This window comes from Natrix helvetica (assembly GCF_964273705.1).
Source record: "Natrix helvetica genome assembly, chromosome: 5".
NCBI classification, from domain to species: domain Eukaryota; kingdom Metazoa; phylum Chordata; class Lepidosauria; order Squamata; family Natricidae; genus Natrix; species Natrix helvetica.
In genome coordinates, this window is record NC_138551.1 from 90,168,090 (window position 1) to 90,186,709 (window position 18,620).

Genomic DNA, 18,620 nt, shown 5'->3' on the forward strand with positions numbered 1-18,620 from the left:
GTGGGCAGACACCGGTACGCTCATACCGGGGCGTACCGCCTGCAACCCACCACTGGTACACACACACATACACACACAGGCACTCTCATAGGGTTCAGCTATGGATTCTGTGTTACATGAAGAAAATTCATGCGGTGTAAACAGTGGCCAATAGATGGTAGATGCAAGCCCATAGATTCCACAGAATACTTTTTTCCTTTGAACTTGGAACTCTGCATAGGATATGCAAACACCTGTAAGCAGGGGTGAGTTCCGACTGCTGGTTCGCTCAGGGACGCACCCCACCCATGCACTTGATGTGCACTATGCACGCATGCATAGTACTAAAAAACAAGATGTTGGGGCCTACGGCACTACCAAGAGAACTGGTTCATGGGCGTGGCAGGCCGAGTTACTACCTACTCGGTCGAACTGGTCTGAACCGGTAGGAACCCACCTCTGCCTATAAGGATGTTAAAGGCACATGTGGATTGGGGAAGGATCTCCAGGTTTTAGTCAAACTTGGCACTGTGGGGAGATTTTATTTGTTTGCATTTATATAGCTCCAGAGTCAATAAACATGAATCCTGGGAGTTTGCAACTTTGGAATAATTTTGCTTAGTAGCTATGAGGTTAGGTTAGAGGTTGAACTATTAAAACAGCTGCAGTTGGTTAATCCTTTTACCCCCATATGTTAGCTTTACAAAAAAATGAGCAACTTATCTCCGCTGACTATAATTGCATTAATGGCAATTTCCTTCTTAATGCAAATAGCAGGCAAAAATGATTTTTGGCATTATATAACTGGGTGAATGCAGCTAATCCTCAATTTATGGCTTCAACTGAGCCCAGTATTTTTGTTTCTAAGCGAGACAGTGGTTAAGTGAATTTTGCCCCATTTTCCAATCTTCCTTGCCACGGCTGTTAAGTGAATCACTGCAATTGTTAAGTTAGTAACACAGTTGTTAAGTCAATCGGGCTCCGACCCCCACTTGACTTTATTGGTCAGAAGGTCACAAAAGGGGATTTACATGATCCTGGGATGCTGCAACTGTTATTACCGTATTTTTCAGACTATAAGACGCACCATGATTTTGAAGAGGTAAATTTAAGAAAAAGTTTTTACACTCTGCAGGCCTCCCAAACCCTCTACATACCTCATTTTTTTTGCAGAAAAAAAAAAAGGGGGGGGGGCATGCAGAGCTTTGGGAGGCTTGTGGAGTGCTCCTGGGGGCTGGGAAGAGGGTAAAAATGGCCCATTTTTTGCTCTTTTTTGCCCTCCCCAGCCCTCAGGAGCACTTTGCAAGCCTCCCAAACCCTCTGCACGTCCATTTTTTCAAAGGTAGTCAGTTGCCAAGCATCTGAATTTTGATTATATGACCATGGGAGGGGTCTGTGTGTGCTGCAACGGTCTAAGTGTGAAAAACAGTTGTAAAGTCACTTTTTTCAATGCTTTGTAACTCTGAATGGTCACTAAATGAACTCTTGTATCTCAATGGCTACCTGTAGTTGCAATCTCCCCTTTACACATTCTCAGGCTGAGTACAACTTCACCTAGCAAATTTTATGTTAAGTTTTCAAAATAATCTGTACACCAACCAGATTTTTAATATAAAGAACAAATCCCTTCCACGCAAAAACACAAATAGAAGGATTTGACTATAGTCAGTTTTATGCGAACTATCTCATTATTTCTTCCCCTACATTTCCTCCAGAATTTGTCAGATATCTTTTCTCATCAATGACTCATGGAGAGCAAGGATTTGTTAATATTACAGTGCTTTCCCAGTGCAAAATTGGGCCATGTGTGTATTCCATTCCTGCTTTTCCTTTGATATATTTAGCACTGGAGGGTTTGTTTTTAAGGAAAAACAAACATGATGGTCATGAACCTTTCCTTGCATAAGCTCCATGGTGTCCAAAAATAAATTCATCCCATCTTCGGCTGACAAAGTGGATTCTAGCCTGTAAGAGTTACTACTCAATAAATGTGTCAAACTTTGAAGAAGCCACGGGATTTTGCATTGAATACGATGCTTTCATTCAAGCATGCCTGCCTGCATTCATAATCCTCTACTTTTCCCAAATCTGGGAGGGAACACCACCTGATAAATATCATTTTGGAAACAAGGTCAGCATGTCACACAACATATGAGAGCCCTGGATCTCATGGAACGGGGTGAACTACAGGATCTGAAATAACATGTTCACAATAACCTCCCATGTAGCCAAAGATGCTTCGCAGCAAGCGCAACAGCCAAGACCACCATGGCTGATTATCATGGTCTCAGCACAGGGACTTCCTGTTCAGACTTACAATGACCTTTAAACATTCTGTGACCCTAGAGAAAATTCCACCCCCAGTGGGAGGCTGCACCTATCCATGGCAAGACAGATTAGTAGTGTCAACTTCCCTGGTTTAAGGAAACATCAATTTCCTGATCGTGTCTATAAATAAAAACAAGAAAAACAATCTGCTTTTTATTCCCGGACTGCATATTCTTATCTATAGTGATGAGATAAGCGACAGCTATATACATATTCACATACCGTATTTTTCGGACTATAAGATGCGCTGGTGTATAAGACACACCAAGAATTCGAAGAGGTAAGTAAGAAAAGAAAGTTTTTGTCCTCCCTGGCCCCCAATTCTGCACACTTCAGCAGGGCTGGGGGAAGGCAAAAATGCCCTCATTTTTGTGAAAAATGGGTGGAAAACAGGGCATTTTTCACAAAAACAGAGGCATTTTTGCCTCCCCCCAGGCCCCAGCAGTACTCTGCAGCCTTCAGCAGGGCTGGGGGAAGGCAACAAAGCCTCTGTTTTTTGCAAAAAAATGGCCCATTTTTCGTAAAAATGGGATGTAGGGGTGGAGCTTTGGGAGGCAAAAAAAGGCTGTATTCGGTGTCTAAGACACACCAACATTTCCACACCCTTTTGGGGGGGGGGGGAGATGCATATTATACTTCAAAAAATACGGTACTTTACACATCCAATATTCTCTATTCCACTTTGCTCAGCCAGGTTATAAATGTACAAATAATCTCTCTGGCCCTTTCGATAAGATATGAGCCTAGATAGGAGCAATCTTTTCCTGCTTCTCCCAAGGCGTTTACATCCTGCTTTCAAAAAGTCTACCGAGTTGAACTGGGGTGCTTTCTGCCTTTCTGTACAATCGCCAGAGTCTGAAAAGTCCTGGAGAAACGGGGGAACATATGGCGCAACATAAGGGATGATAAATATTTATTTTCATCTTGGAAGATAAGGTCAGCCTGTTCATCTCCCAAACAAAATGTTGACTCTTCTAATAGCATAAGAAACCTTCAGGGTAGTCTGTGGGGACCATGCTTTCTGCATTCAAGAGTTCATCTCGGGTAGCCTATCCACAATTTATTTTTCTTCCATTCAATCATGTCAAGTTCTCAGAGACTGTCTGGACAGGTTCCTGCCGTTTTCTTGGCAAGGTTTTTCAGAAGTGGTTTGTTATTGCCTCCTTCCTAGGGGCTGAGAGAAAGGGACAGGCTCAAGGTCACCCAACTGGCCTTGTGCTCATGACAGGACTAGAACTCATGACCTCTGTTCCTAGCCTTAATCACTACACCAAATAGACTCTCTTGATGCCCTCCATATATGCTGGGAGTGCAACTCTTAGAATTCCTAGCTTGTATGAACCTGGAAGTTGTAGTCCAAACTTATAAAAGTGGCACCAAACCAAGGGTGGGACTCAGCCGGTTTGGACCGGTTTGGGCGAACCGGTAGTTCCGATGATCAGCTGGAGAGGGAACCAGTTCACTTTGATGATTAGGTAGGCCCGCCCACCTGCTCCTGCATTTTACTTACCTATATCCTCTCAGCTGTTTCACGCGGCAGAGCGGATTGCTGCCCCTCAGCTGTATTACTCCCCAGAAGTAACATGGAAGGTAAGTTTTGTTATAACTGCGCACGCGCACGGAGGACACGGCAGGCGCACAAAGCATGCAATCACTGAACCAGTTGTTAAACCGGCATGATCCCACCGCTGCACCAAATTATAGATGTTTGATTGAGGACCTAGCATTTAAGTGTCTTAGGTATTGGAGGGATGAAGTGTGTGTGTGGGGGGGGGGGAATGGGGGAAATCAAGAGTGAAACGTTTCCATGGTCTTTTCCTAATTTAATAATCACCATGAAGATTTAAATTATTCAAATTTCCACTATATCCAGTTCTAAAGCATAGCTATATGATCCATTCCACTGAACTGTGTCAGCCCTTCAGGGTAGTCTACATCGGAGGAATTCCACCCAAGAATCACAAACCATAAATACTAATACTACCTTTATTGTATAGTTGCCATAATAGAATCTTGTAAGTCTGCAAGCCTTTTTCTACTTCTTTAGTTTTACTTTCCAGAAAACTAGGGAGATTTTTCCCACACCCCTTGTCACTATGTTATTTTGTTTGTCTACTTGAGCCTCTATTATGAGTTATACTGTAGAGAAGATTTTCTTATCTGACAATGATTTACTGAGCATGCTTCTTAACACGTTTCAAACACATCGCACATTCCAGAGACTTCTTTATTTTACTTTTGATCTTCTGTTCGTCTGCCAAGAAGGTGGACGACAAATTGCTCTTGTCAAAATGTAACAATTAGATAGATTTGTTTATTTTCTTATTTTCATATTAAAAGTTTGTTTTAATTAGAACTTGTTATTGGATCTTACTTTCGCTTCTTGAAGATATGCTGTTTGGAAAGCCATTGATCCTAGACCTCATTAGCTCAGGGTGAAATTTTCCCCTGAAAACACCCCTTATAATAAGGCACTGCTTATGTATATACCATATTTTTTGGAGTATAGGATGCACCTTTCCCCCCTCTAAAAGAGCATGGAAATGTTGGTGTGTCTTATACACCGAATACAGCCATTTTTGGCCTCCCTAAGCCCCGCCTCCACATCCCATTTTTGCGAAAAACAGCCCATTTTCTGCCCGTTTTTGCCTTCTCCCAGCCTTGCTGAAGCCTGCAGAGTGCTCCTGTGGGCCAGGGAGGACAAAAACTTTTTTTTTCTTAATTACCACTTCAAAATCTTGGTGCGTCTTATACATTGGTGTGTCTTATAGTCCAAACAATACGGTATATAAAAAAGCATAACAAACCATTTATGTACAAACACCACCATTTATTCCTTAGTTAAGGAATCATTAATCTATTCAGTCAGATCAAGGCTCCATAAAAATGTCCATGATTTGGAAGCTTACATTATGTTAATGTTGTATTTTAGCCTAAAATGACATTAACATCTTTTGAAGTCACCCTATACACTGACAGTCTGTAATCAACTATGGTGTCTAAGTCTAAAACAGGGCTGTCAAACTCAAGGCCTGTGGGATGGCTCTGGCTCGTGGGTTACTTAAATCCGGCCTGTGGGGCCAGCCTGGAAAGATCAAAGGACCAGCCCTTGGTGCTCTGCTGGCCAAACATTTGGCTGTTTTCGGCCCTTTTTTTGGCTGGCAGAGTGCTACAGGAGGCCACGGAGGGCAAAAACAAGGCACGAGGGATCTGTGAGTGTGACGCCCCCACCAGTTTTTGGACGGTAAAGTGTTGCAGTTGGCCATTCAGGTCAAAAATGAGGCATAAGGGGCCGTGCACATGCTCCCTGTGCCCCGTTTTGGCCAGCAGGGTCCCATCTCTCCGCTGCCACCCTCCGACCCGCGGAGAACTACAATGCTGATCCAGCCCTCGAAGAAATCCAGTTTGTCACCCCTGGTGTAAAATATTGTTAGCCCATATTACACTTCTTATTTGAGTTTGTTTCTTACATTTACTGCTGCTAAATATTGTTCTCTTGTCTTTAGTGCATTTCTAACCAAGATCACTCCTATTTTCTTGGATGTTAGAAAGCCCACTAATCTTTTCTTCATTTTCCAACTTGGCAAGTATTCCCACCACCTCTTTATCAAAGGATGAATATAGGAGGGATTGACTGACCTTGGAGCATGCCATGAGATACCTCACTCCAGTTTGATAAGAATTTGCTGATGATCACGCTTTCACACGCTCCACTTAATTGCAATATGAACCCACTTTGCTAATCCTTTTTCTACCCAATTTGGATCAGAGGTGGGTTCCTACCAGTTTGGAAGAATAGGTAGTAACTTGGCAGACTGGGTCACTGGAACCAGCAGCAACCCAAGCCTGCCACGCCCCAAACCAGTTCTCCTACGGCAGCACCATCTTGTTTTTTAGTTCTGCGCATGCGCAGAAAAATTTTCATTGTAAAAATTATATTTTTTTTCATTTTTTAAGGTTTTGCGCATACTCATATCTTTTCATTTGCAAATGTGCACACACACACAGAGTAAAATTTGTGCACGCACCAATAATGCCGGCAGCAGCCCACCCCTGATTTGGATGTTGCTCTGAACTCATCCCCAACCAAATGTTCTTTAACTATTCAGGTTTTATACAGTGGGGACCTGTAGATACTTGTCTTTAGAAATAACCCATGTGCATAATTGTTTGTTTTCTAATTTTCACAAATACGAATGATCTATTTTTTTCCTACTGTCCTCCATTTTTTAATTAGAATTGTTCGCCATTGTGATTTTAATAACTTCCATTTTAGAAATTTCACCTCTCTTTAAGCCCCATTTTCCTTTAGCATTGCTTTCCTGCCTGTCTCTGCTTTGTTTCTATGACTATATTTATTATAGTCTAATTTGCAATGGTTAATTAGAATCCATTTTTAGTCCAAGATGCACTCAGCTTCAATTTCCCTTAAAATCAACTATTTCAGCACTTTCTCCCCAATGTTCCTTCTATTTCCACTCTCCTGGCTGGGTATCTAGTCAAGAGTTTGGAAGTAATCAAGTGGTTGGATGCAGTTAAGAATTCTGAATTATTATGTGCTTTCCCAAAACTGGTTGGCTCTCTTCTTGAACCAGAGCATATTCCAGGACTCCCTTTTTTGTGTGCAACTTTCTTCTCTAGGACCCCTTGATGTTTGCTGTTGCTGGCAATTACCTAGTCTGCATGTCAAAGCTACTGGTAATGGGATATATAGTACTTCTGCAGGTACTAAATGCAGAATGAAAGAAAACTATACACATGAGAACAGAAGAGTGTCAATTTGATTTTTACCAAACAAAAATCCTGGCTAGGGATGGAAACAAGACTCAATCTATGTTGAGACTTCAAGAAATGTAAGAGAAATATTGCTGTTAAGTGATTTATTTTTCATGGTTGGATAGCCAATATAATATTCACTTAGGGATACATTTTCTTCTGTTTCCAGATATAAGGCTTAATTTCCCATTTGTCGTTAATCTTGATTCCCATTGTTTTGCTCTGTTACAGTTTTTTAAAAATTACATTTGGTTGGTTACTCCCCCCCCCCGCCGCACATATGTGCTCATCGTTCCCCACTCTAGGGGGCGGTGCTCATCTCTGTTTCAAAGCCAAAGAGCCAGCGCTGTCAAAAGACATCTCCGTGGTCATGTGGCTGGCATGACTAAACTCCAAAGGTGCACGGAACGCTGTTACCTTCCCACCAAAGGTGGTTCCTATTTTTTCTACTTCCATTTTTACGTGCTTTCGAACTGCTAGGTTGGCAGAAGCTGGGACAAGTATGGGAGCTCGCTCTGTTACACAGTGCTAGGGATTCGAATTGCCAAACTGCTGACCTTTCTGATCGACAAGCTCAGTGTCTTAGTCACTGAGCCACTGCGTCCCTCAAAACTTGCATTTACTATTTGTTGAGAGATATTTTCTAGAGGTCTTGTGCCTCTAGATTGGTCTTTCTCAACCATAAGAGTTTTAAGATGTGTGGACTTCAACTCTCAGAATTCCCCAGCTGGTTTGCTGGCTGGGGAATTCTGGGAGTTGAAGTCCACATATCTTTTTTTTTTCAAAAAATTTTATTGGTTTTTTAAAACATTTATAAGGAAAAGGGTAGGTGGAGTGGTTACAAATTTTGGCAGTTGCAAGTGTGGCAGACGCCCCCTCCCTCCAAACTCATAAGATACATCTAAGTATAAAACATTAATACATGATCATAAAAAATCAGCATATTAATTCTAAAAAAAGTTTTCAATCAATTTATATAGTTATGATATATAGTCTAGATATAATTTCATTATTACTTTCGGTCTGTTTATAACAGTGTGGTTTTCTTATTCATTTTTGTGATCTGAGCTTTCTTGGTGTTGCCCCATCACCCCCCGCTGGCAGAGCTCCGGCCCCTCCCTTGTCCTGTATGACCGTTGTAGAGTCTTCTGTTTTTTCTAGGTTCGCTTTATTTTTTTCCATAAAGGCCTGTGCCTCTATGGGTGTATTGATTCTGATTCTGGTCTCCTCCCAGAATATCAGAATCCCTTCAGGCATCAACCATCTAAACCACACCCCCTTCTGGTATAATTTATTCGCCAATTGCGAATAGTTTTTCCTTTTCTCCCTAATTTTTTTGGGGATCTGCTTCAAGATGGTTATCTCCCTGTCATGGTATGTCAATGCTTGCCCCCTTTGTACACCCAGAATTTCATCTCTTGTGCTTTTCCTAAGGAATTTAATATGAACCTCCCTGGGTACATTGTGTGTTCTGGCATATGCTGAATTCACTCTATAGACCAGATCTATCTCCCATTCCATCTGCTGCTTATCTTTGTGTATGTATTCAGCTAAAATATTAGTCATAATGTCCCTTATATTTTCCCCATCTGCTTCTATAACATTTTGAAATCTAAGATAAAAGGACATTCTCTCAAACTCTGTTTTCATTTGTTGGGTATCAAGTTCTTTGTTTCCCTTCTGTAAAGCCTCTACCCCACCCCTCGCCTCCGCCACCCCACCCTCCACAAGGTCCAGTCTCTGTGAGTTCTTATAAATTTGGACTTGATTCTCTTTAATTTCTTCCTTCATTTCTTTTAATTGTTTCTTACTTTCTTCCTGGCCCTGTATGAGTTGCTGAAGCATTTGTTGCAAATCCATCTCTATACTCTTGGGTTGCATCAATTCTGTAATCTTTGACTGTGTAGCAGGACTGGATGTTGCAGATGTCGGTGCAGAAGTAGCAAAGCCAGGTTTTCCAGGGGGTGGTCTTTTTGGAGACATGGTTTATAAAACAAAGAGATCAGTCAGTGTAGAGACTGGATAGCTGGAGAAGTAGAGCAGACAGATGAGACCAGGAGGCAGAAGATCCAAACAGGTGGGAGCTTCTTTAGTCAGTCTAGCAATAGAGAAAGGTTTTCTCTCCAAAGAGTTCAAAAAATAACAATCCACAAGAGATTCCTCTGGGTGACACGGAGACAAAGACCGGAAGCCTGAATTTTGAAGGTGGAGTCAGGTTTCAAAATTCATGAAGACAACGGAAGTGTGCCATCTTGCCCTGCCAGCTTTGGGCTCAGAGGCATAGGAAAGTTTTAAAAGTTCACAAAGTTCTCAGATCATCAATAAGTTCTGGAACTAAGTCCAATGAAAAACACTTTTACTGGGGTGAGGCATCATTAGTTGGCTCTCCCCCCTCCTCCTTCCCCTGGGGGCGAGAGCAAAATTTTTTCAAGCCGCTTGTCCAAGGGGGGGGGAAATCCCCCTCCCTCCAGCCACTCCTCCAAGAAAAATCCGAAAGTTTAGCTTTTAAAGTTACTGAAAAAGTCCATCAACCCAAGAGAAAGGGAATGGAGAGAGGAAGCACCTCACCATACCGCCGCTGCTTCCTTCAGTTTTGTGTTGTCCGATCGGCATGGAGCGAGACGCAGGCGCGCCCTCCGATACTGCTCCCCGGTGCCTGGAGCAAAGTGGAGAAGCCCCCACCAGCCGCCGCCGATGCCAGGGCCCTCCGCGAGCCACTCCCTTAGCAGGACGCCTCTCTGGGGCGTCCTGTGCCCCCCCAGAAGCGGGGGAAAGCCCACCGGGAGAGCGGGAGCGGGCAAAGGACTTGCCCGTCGCCGTAGCTGTCGGAACCGGAAGTCAAAGTCCACATATCTTGAAGGTGCCAAGGTTGAGGAACACTGATCTAGATACCAATGGCTAGGGGAAATTAGTAGATCCGGAGGAAAGTTTTAATCTAACTTGCCCATAATGGTTCTTTATTGGGTTCCTGTGACCACTGGTCTAAATGTATCTTGTGCTGCATTAATGGGATGCTTCCCAACTTTCTGTGATCAATAACATGTTTGTTAGGAAGGGAAAGAGAAAGAATTCATCACTTTTAAGATTTTTAGGCTCCCAAATTCTTTGTATAATACCAAATGTTCCACATGCACAAAATCACAGAACTTATTTCATTTATTTATATTTGCCTTTTGCAGTGGTGGGATCTTGCTGGTTTAATAACAGCTTTGGTGATCACATGTTTTGCTCTGCGTGCATGCACAGTTTTAGCAAAACTTACCTTCCACATTACATCTGGGGAGTAACACAGCTGAGGTGCAGCAATCAGCTCTGCCATGCTAATCAGCTGAGAGGATATAGGTAAGTAAAGCGCAGGGGGGGGGGGGCAGGCTGACCTGATCGTCAGAGTGAACCAGTTCGCTCCCAGCTGATCGTTGGAGCTACCAGTTTGCTTGAACCAGCCCAAACAGGCTGAATCCCACTCCTGACCTTTTGCTAAGGTAGCTTATAATAGAAGTAGTATTAAAAACAGTTAGAAGTCCAGAAGAGACTAAGGAAGTGCAAAGAGCTTGATGAGTTTTGTGGTTTGATCTTCAGCTCCTGGACTGGGAACATGGGAGCTATCGCGTGGCTTTCTTCTTGTTCTTTTTTAATGTTCCTTCCTGGTTTTTGTTTTTCATTTCACTGCTTTTTTAATCAAGAGCTACCAGAGTCCAGCCACAGACACATGGACAAGCTCAGTGGTAGGATCCTGCCGGTTTAACAACCGGTTCGGTGATCACATGTTCCGCGCGTGCACAGTTTTACCAAAACATACCTTCCATGTTACTTCTTGGGAGTAACACAGCTGAGGTACGGCAATCTGCTCTGCTGTGCTAATCAGCTGAGAGGATATAGGTAAAGAAAGCGCAAGGACGGACGGGCCAACCTGATTGTCAGAACGAACCAGTCCCCTCTCAGCTACCGGTTCACCCAAACTGGTCTGAACCAGCTGAATCCCACCCCTAGACAAGCTTCTCTTTAGCCTCCTAGGTAGTCAACTGTTCAGAAGTTAGTGAAACATCACAAGTCACCTGTATCACAATCATGCATTTCTCTTAAGTCCAAGTTTCTAGAAAGAATGGAATTAGCTGATCATTTTCAGAAGGATGATAGGAGGGGGTGACATCATGATCCCAAACTTCCTTGGATACTCTCCAGCTTATTCCTTTAGACTCCTAAACTAACTTCTCCTTCAACCATAATAGCATTTTCCCAAAGCCGAATCACAATATTTAGCCTGAGTTAAGGAAGGTCTATGCTAGACCACTCCTCCAGCGCTTCTGATTTTTTGATGTTAGCAGTAACCATATGTTGAGAGTATTCCCATGTTTCCTTAGGAAGACAAGTTGGTACTTTAAGACATTTCATAAGCCCAAACCTTTTCGGGTTATCAATGCGTGGAAAAAAAAAAGAGTTGGGGCTTCAATTGTGCAATCACAGCTATTATCTTGACTTTTTTGTCCCTCCCTGCAGACTTCCCTAGTCTTAAAACAGAAGGATTATATCAGTACAACTATAACAAAAGACACACCATCACTATGGAAAGGACAACTGAAATGCCTTTTCTGGGGAGTTTCAACAGGCCTCCCATTTGTGAGAAATTCAACAACAAGCCTCAAAGGTATCCCCCACCAATCTTGACTGATTTCTATCTTGCTGTTTGAGATTACCATTGACTATATATGTTGTATTTGTGCTGATAAATAAATAAAGGGAGACTAGTATAGATCTATTTCAAGCTATTTAGCTCTCATCAGCTAGCCATACCCTTACTGGGATTTGAAAAAATATATATTTTCAGTTGATATATGTTGTATTATTGTTCTATTTTTATCTGTTATTGGAGATTGCCAAGGAGACACTGTCCTGAAAGCTGTAACACAATTCATGGAAGCCAACGAAGAAATAATTTTCTCAACCTTGTTAAATACATGTTTGCTCCTGGGTTGTATCTATCCAGCGATCATCATCATCATCATCTCCCCCACCACCATGTCTGTTTCTTACCTGCTGGGCAGTTGCATCGCTGGTAGATATCTCTTGTCTCCCGATGTCTTGGCAAATTGAAGTTTATCCTCTGTAAAATGAATGAGGAGGAAACTAACATTAACAATCACAAAGCCAAAGGTTTCTGCTTGCTAAAAAAACATGTTTTGTGTGGGTGGGTGAGAGGAATCAGCTCTGAACTACAAGGAGGAAGAAACATCTGTTCCTGGGTCAAAAACAGACAACAGCCTTCAGTTCTAATCTCAACATCTGTTTGACTGAAAGCAGATAGAGCTCCGTTAATGGAACTGCTACGCAGCATCTCTGCTATATGGTCTGAACCACAATTGTGTGCCATTGCAGTTTAAAAGGACGATTACCCACTTAGAAGAGTTGGAGAGAAGCTGACATTGAGTCTTAGCCCTTGAGCCATATCAAAGTGCAAAGTTCCAAAAACAAATCTTTACTAAAATTTGATAAAAGCCATTTAAAATGAAATTTGATAAAATACAATTTAAAATGGAATAAAATACGATTTAAGATGGAATTGGAATAAAATACGATTTAAGATGGAATTGGAATAAAATACGATTTAAGATGGAATTGGAATAGAATACAATATTTAAGATAATTTAAGATATAGATAAAATATGATAAAATTATATTTCGGTGTCACCCCTGCAATCTACCCCAATCAGTCCCACATATGCAGATCTCAACTGAACCATTTTGCTTAATTATTGTGCTGCATTAAATGTTATTTTCCAGTTCTGGCCGCACAGATAAGTTGTTTTGATATCGGGATCCCAATAAGTCATTTGTTTGGTATATAGATCAAGGTACCTGTCTCTCATTCCCTTATACAAGCAACAATCAAATTGGATGTCAACCAGATCTTCTACCTCTGCTGCTCCGCAAATACAGAGACGCTCATTGTAGGGCACAGAATGGAATCTCTCCTTGATTAGTTTCCACCCATTGCTTCTTGTCCTACCCTCAGGTGCTTTGGAGAATAGTTTCACTCCCTCTTCTTTGTGGCAGCCCCTGAGATATTGGAACACTGCTATCATGTCTCCCCTAGTCCTTCTTTCTATTAAACTAGACATATATTGTAGAAATGACAGAGGTAGAATAAATTTTATCTCAAAGTGTGCTGCTCCCCTCCTCCACATACACATACGGCAAAGAGTTCTACAGGTGTTTATCCAACCCCCCTCCCCCCAAATAAGTCCTTGGAAAGCACCACTATTGTGCAGGTCCAGATTCCAAATTCAGCACAACAAGAGTCACTGGGCAACTGAGTTCAATGGGCACACACAGTGTCCAGGAAAGCAGTCCAAGACTCAAACAGGCCAGGATACAAGGCACAGAACTGGGCTCCAGCAACACTTAAGTCCTCAGGGCAGAGTTAAGAAGGCAATGCTGGTACAGCCCTTCATGAGAGGTGAGGTTGCCTCCTTATGAGTAATCTCGCTGACCAGCGTTGTGCCTGTCTCTGCTCTGCATGTCCTTGGATCAGGACAGGGGTGGGTAGTTACTGGCATTACGCTGGCTTTGCTCACACACACGCCAGATGTGTGCTCCACGCACCTGCACATTTGCAAAAGCGCATAACCTTAAAAAATAAATAATTTTTTGCAACGAAAATTGTTCTGCACATGTGCAGAACCGAAAAACAAGATGCTGCAGCTGTAGGAGAACTGGTTCGGGGGCACGGCAGGCCTGGGTCACTACCAGTTTCAGCGACACAGGCCGCCAAGTTGTTACCTATTTGGTCAAACCAGTCCAAACTGGTATGAACCCGCCTCTGGATCAGGAGGAGGTGTGGCCGCTACCTCCTCTTCATTTCAACAGCCTTCTCTAGAAAGGAAGGTGATAGTTATAGAATATTGCAGATCTAGGCAAATCCTCTTCATATGGAGCATGACAAAACCTCCTTCAATACAACCAGGGCATACTTTCTTTTTTCCTACCCAAAGCATCATTAATACTTTCCTGGTCCCAGCTAGTTATGCATCTCTTTGATATCCCTATATAACCAGGATACATAGATCAAGACCACAAGAAAGCATCTTAGACAAGCTCCTTCCTAGTTCCTTTCTCCTTCCTAGGACAAAGAGAAGGAAGAGGGAAGTACATTAAGATTAGCAACTTTCTGTTGCTGAAAATTTACAAAAAGTAGTACTGACTTCCATGGAATTGGTTTCTACTTCTGGTCTATCTTGAAAGGCTCACACAACCTTACTGTTTCGCTAAATACATATGCTCCAGTTTTTAGTAATAAATAGGAATGACATTTTAATGCAATTTTAATTTATGACACCCTATAATTGCTCTATAGCGATGCGATGGCTCAGTGGCTAAGATGTTGAGGTTGTCGATCAGAAAAGTTGGGAGTTCGGTGGTTCGAATCCCTAGCGCCGCATAATGGAGTGAGTTTAGCCAAACATAGAAATTGAAAAGGGACATGGTGGCTCAGTGGCTAAGATGCTGAGCTTGTTGATCAGAAGGTCAGCAGTTCAGCGGTTCGAATCCCTAGTGCCACATAACCAAGTGAGCTCCCATTACTTGTCCCAGCTTCTGTCAACCTAGCAGTTCGAAAGCACGTAAAAAAATGTAAGTAGAAAAATAGGGACCACTTTTGATAGGAAGGTAACAGCATTCTGTGCACCTTCAGCATTTAGTCACGCCGGCCACATGACCATGGAGATGTCTCTGGACAGCGCTGGCTCTTCGGCTTGAAACGGAGATGAGCACCGCCCCCTAGAGTCAGTAACAACTAACACATATGCGCAAGGGGAACCTTTACCTTATTATTGCTCTCTTCAAATTGTGTCCATTTCTCTTTTAACGCTAAGACCAATAAATATTGAATACAAGAAACTCTAAGGGAAGACACCTTTTATGTGAAAAAAAAACCCAGTTTGCTGCCTGTAAATTAGGAATTCAGCAGTCTACAGTTGTGATACTGATTGTTACTCAGTATTCGGAATATTTGGCAGTCAAATTGTAATAAATATATTTGCAGGCATGAGGTTTGTACAAATTAAGAGTAAGAGTGCAAAGTGAAACACATTTTTGCTGAGGAGAAAAACAAAAAAATAATAATTGCTGATGTTCTTTTGAAGTTGATTAAACCCTTTGCTGCATTGCACAGATATGGTTAAGAAACATCAGCCGTATTTTCAGTCCATGGGGCATGATGTTCACTTTCTCATATCCACCAACTTGCTGAGAGGAACCAAGGTAGTTCAGAATAAGATCTATCTTTAACCTCCTTAATCTATTTTTAAGATCTACTATGTGTGACCTGGATTTAATTAACCCTGAGAAATCCAGCCATTCTTCTGCTCGGAATACACACACATCCTTAAAAACTTGATAGATTTAATGAATTCCTCTTTGATGGATTTAAGGATATTCTTTAAGATTCCTAAATATCTACTCCTAATTTTCATACAATATATGAATTTTCTGATAGGTAGGCCTATTAGGTTTGGATTGGACCAGGACCAAGTAATAGGTAAAGGTTCCCCTCGCATATACGTGCAGTCGTTCCCGACACTAGGGGGTGGTGTTCATCTCCGTTTCTAAACCGAAGAGCCAGCGCTATCCAAAGATGTCTCCGTGGTCATGTGGTCGGCATGACTAAATACGGAAGGCACTCAGAACGCTGTTATCTTCCCACCAAAAGTGGTTCCTATTTGTTTCTACTTGCATTTTTTTTACATGTTTTCAAACTGCTAGGTTGGCAGAAGCTGGGGCAAGAAACGGGAGCTCACTCCATTACATGGCACTAGGGATTGGAACTGCCAAACTGCCAACTTTTCAGCATCAAGCTCAGCATCTTAGCCACTAAGCCACCATGTCCCCAAGTAATACATCCCATTCAATAAGAACTCCAAGGCAGGCAATTTCTTCAAATAACATTTTATTGGGACATGTCAAATTGGCACATTTTGGGTTAAAAAAAATCTGGCTCTAAGTTCCCACCGTTTTTTCACCCAATTAAACATAAAACTTTGTCACTTCCCCAGTCACATGGCCCAATCAACATACAGTCCAGTTTGCTAGGTGACCTCAGTCTCTACCTTTCGAATACCTGAACCAACGTCCTTGATTCCCACAGGAAGGAATTTTATTTAGGCTACAAGACTCCAGCTATCTCGACACCACCACCCCAGTGACGTGCGGTGAGAGTTACGGCTGGTGAGGCTGGTGACGTCATCAGGAAGGCGGGGAATGGGACCACGTGTGCAGGAGGCTGAGGCAGCCCCCACCTTCCTGAGTGAACATTAAGGGGACCGCGGAGTGCACTGATCCGCGTAGCCTTGCTTCCTCCACCGGCGCCAGTCCTTTCCCCCCCACTCCTTCAAGGTCTTCCACCAACCCAAAGCCCAATCCCCAGAGGCCTCCCTCGGGCCTTCTGCATCCCCCTAACTCTTCCTGCATGGCTTCTTCAGCGTTGTCACCTCAGCGAAGCCCTGCCTTGGCAGCCAGCAAAAGACCCGTTGGCTCCCGGGAATGGCCCCACATCAAACGAGAGACTCACCTACAGGGCGGGCCTCTCCCGAGCCGCCGACTCCGAGAAAAAAATCGGGGTGAGGGAGGGAGACACACAAAATGGGGGCAGGAGCTTCCCAGGGGTGTGGGAGAGGAGGAGGAAGAAGAAGAGCCTGTCCAAGGCTTGCAGCCGCCGGCGCCCACAAACGTGGGCCCGTGGCGGTGGGTTCCTTTGCGTTTGCTTCCTAACGACTTGAGAGGTGGTGTGCCGGCTGTGTGGTTGTCAAGCGGCTTCACGAATCGCTGCCCAGGAAAAGCAGCTCCGCGGGGCCCGGCGGCAAGGCTTGAGCGGGGTGACAGAACAGCCGCCTGAATGGGAAAGCAACGAAAGGGGCTGTATTTTCACCCCGCTGAAGCCTTGCTGCCTGAATGGGAAGCCGTCCTCGCTGCCCCTTTCATTGCTTTCCCATTCAGGCAGCTGCGTTTTCACCCCGCTGAAGCCTTGCTGCCTGAATGGGAAGCCGTCCTCGCTGTCCCTTTCGTTGCTTTCCTATTCAGGCAGCTGCGTTTTCACCTCGCTGAAGCCTTGCTGCTGAATGGGAAAGCAAGAAAGGGGCTGCGTTTTCACCTCGCTGAAGCCTTGCTGCTGAATGGGAAAGCAAGAAAGGGGCTGCGTTTTCACCTCGCTGAAGCCTTGCTGCTGAATGGGAAAGCAAGAAAGGGGCTGCGTTTTCACCCCGCTGAAGCCTTGCTGCCTGAATGGGAAGCCGTCCTCGCTGTCCCTTTTGTTGCTTTCCTATTCAGGCAGCTGCGTTTTCACCTCGCTGAAGCCTTGCTGCTGAATGGGAAAGCAAGAAAGGGGCTGCGTTTTCACCTCGCTGAAGCCTTGCTGCCTGAATGGGAAAGCAAGAAAGGGGCTGCGTTTTCACCTCGCTGAAGCCTTGCTGCTGAATGGGAAAGCAAGAAAGGGGCTGCGTTTTCACCTCGCTGAAGTCTTGCTGCCTGAATGGGAAGCCGTCCTCGCTGTCCCTTTCGTTGCTTTCCCATTCAGGCAGCTGCGTTTTCACCCCGCTGAAGCCTTGCTGCCTGAATGGGAAGCCGTCCTCGCTGTCCCTTTCGTTGCTTTCCCATTCAGGCAGCTGCGATTTCACCCCGCTGAAGCCTTGCTGCCTGAATGGGAAGCCGTCCTCGCTGTCCCTTTCGTTGCTTTCCTATTCAGGCAGCTGCGTTTTCACCTCGCTGAAGCCTTGCTGCTGAATGGGAAAGGAAGAAAGGGGCTGCGTTTTCACCTCGCTGAAGCCTTGCTGCCTGAATGGGAAAGCAAGAAAGGGGCTGCGTTTTCACCTCGCTGAAGCCTTGCTGCTGAATGGGAAAGCGAGAAAGGGGCTGCGTTTTCACCTCGCTGAAGCCTTGCTGCCTGAATGGGAAGCCGTCCTCGCTGTCCCTTTCGTTGCTTTCCCATTTAGGCAGCTGCGTTTTCACCCCGCTGAAGCCTTGCTGCCTGAATGGGAAGCCGTCCTCGCTGTCCCTTTCGTTGCTTTCCCATTCAGGCAGCTGCGATTTCACCCCGCTGAAGCCTTGCTGCCTGAATGGGAAGCCGTCCTCGCTGTCCCTTTCGTTGCTTTCCTATTCAGGCAGCTGCGTTTTCACCTCGCTGAAGCCTTGCTGCTGAATGGGAAAGCAAGAAAGGGGCTGCGTTTTCACCTCGCTGAAGCCTTGCTGCTGAATGGGAAAGCAAGAAAGGGGCTGCGTTTTCACCTCGCTGAAGCCTTGCTGCTGAATGGGAAAGCAAGAAAGGGGCTGCGTTTTCACCTCGCTGAAGCCTTGCTGCCTGAATGGGAAGCCGTCCTCGCTGTCCCTTTCGTTGCTTTCCCATTCAGGCAACTGCGTTTTCACCTCGCTGAAGCCTTGCTGCCTGAATGGGAAAGCAAGAAAGGGGCTGCGTTTTCACCCCGCTGAAGCCTTGCTGCTGAATGGGAAAGCAAGAAAGGGGCTGCGTTTTCACCTCGCTGAAGCCTTGCTGC

General features: G+C 44.2%; 1 protein-coding gene across 1 annotated transcript in view; it reads right to left on the reverse strand.

The window, feature by feature from the left end:
• The window catches only part of COL13A1 (collagen type XIII alpha 1 chain), a 259,152-nt gene that overhangs the window by 208,142 nt on the left and 32,390 nt on the right, over window positions 1–18,620 (reverse strand). Inside the window, exon 2 of the mRNA XM_081955236.1 lies at window positions 12,115–12,184. The gene's annotated coding sequence lies outside the window, so the exon portion shown is untranslated. The remainder of the gene's footprint in view (window positions 1–12,114; window positions 12,185–18,620) is intronic.